We start from the raw sequence: 1658 nt of genomic DNA on the forward strand, positions 1-1658 counted from the left end.
CAGGCTGGTCTCGAACTCCTGACCTCATGATCTACCCGCCTCGGCCTCCCAAAGTGCTGGGATTACAGGAGTGAGCCACCGCACCGGCCCAGGCTTTTAAATACACACACACATAGCTCAAAGTGAGCTTGGCAGAATCAATGGAGTCTTGAAAGGCAATCCTGAAAATCAGCTGGACAGAATCTTATAATGATAATTTAAGAAGAACAAATAGTACTAATGATCACATGTCTTTATGAGAGTCTATCGTTGTAGGGCTGTTTTTTCATTGTAGTTTTTTTAAGGTATGGAACGTTTTGTTATTTTTTTGGAGTCAGGTAGACCTAATCAAATCTGACTCTACAGCCTACTAACTCTCGGCAAGTTTCATAATCCTTCTAACCCTGTTTGCCCATCTGTAAAATGGGACTGGATACATAGCCTTGCTGCAAGTATTAAATCACTTATGTGTGAAGTGTACAGTACACAACTGGCAAATAGTGGGTGTGCAGTAACGACAGCTTATAATAGCAGCCACAAGATGGACAGTGTGTCCTGGACTGAGAAAGCTCCATGAGGACAGGGACCAAGTCTGTTTTTTTCACTACTGTATTCTCAGTGCCTGGCACCATGCACAGCAAGGGGCAGGTGCTCAGTGAGAATTCGTTGAATAAATTCCTGTGGATGGGATTTAAAGCCTAGAAACTTCAGCCCCTTTCTTTGTCCTTCCATGCTATGTTTCCCTGTTCCTGAAACAAGAACAATACATATGTCCCCAAAGCAGTGTGGTAGCAGACGACTGACCATCAAAGCCATTTCCAACCTGCTTTTCCCTTTCCCAAGGTTGGAAGAGACTACTCACCTTCCTAGCCTTTCACCTAGAATTAGCCAAGTAACACAGTCCTAGGCAGCAAGACATAATGTATCTGCTGAAGGTTTCTGGGGGAAGATTACTCTCCGCGAGAGGCACTAGAGGAAAAATCTATTACCCTAGACTACTCTTGTTCTCTTCCTGAGTGTAAAAGAGAATGTGATGTCTGGAGCTGCTGCAGCCATCTTGAGGTTCAAGGGAAAGCCAACGGGATCACTGAGATTCTAATCCAGAGCTAGAGCCCCTGGGCCAACACTTTAGTAATGTTCAGCTCCATATTCCCTGTTATAACTGTGTGTTGCTCTTGCAGCTGGAAGCACTCCTAACTTTTAAAACTAGCATTTCCAAAGTGCATTCTGTGGATGGGATGTTAATGAGATATGAAGTGTGTGGAAGGGAAATTTCTACAGACAAGTAACTTGTTTAATCCTTAAAATCACCCCATGAGGTAAAAATATTGTCTCCATTCTGTATAAGAGTAAATTGAACCACAGTTTTGGACTCTGAAGCCAATGTTCAACCATTAGGCTACACTACCAATCTAAATATTATTTTCTATTATATAAAATGCTAAAAGGCCAATTAGATCAGTTTGGACGACTCTCTAAATAAAGTTAGAGGTGAAAGGAAGAAAAAGACAACATTTCATTTAAAAAATTGACAAACCAGAGGCCCGGGCGCGGTGGTTCACGCCTGTAATCCCAGCACTTTGGGAGGCTGAGGCAGGTGGATCACGAGGTCAGGAGATTGAGACCATCCTGGCTAACACGGTGAAACCCTGTCTCTAATAAAAATGCAAAAAACTAGC

The 1658-nt window shown here is 42.9% G+C and overlaps 1 protein-coding gene across 1 annotated transcript in view; it reads right to left on the minus strand.

Moving 5' to 3' along the window:
- GPD1L (glycerol-3-phosphate dehydrogenase 1-like) overlaps positions 1–1658 on the minus strand; it is a 69420-nt gene that overhangs the window by 4423 nt on the left and 63339 nt on the right. The gene's annotated exons all lie outside the window — the stretch shown is intronic.

This window comes from Mandrillus leucophaeus, unplaced genomic scaffold (genome assembly GCF_000951045.1).
Source record: "Mandrillus leucophaeus isolate KB7577 unplaced genomic scaffold, Mleu.le_1.0 Scaffold107, whole genome shotgun sequence".
In the NCBI taxonomy this organism is placed as follows: Eukaryota; Metazoa; Chordata; class Mammalia; order Primates; family Cercopithecidae; genus Mandrillus; species Mandrillus leucophaeus.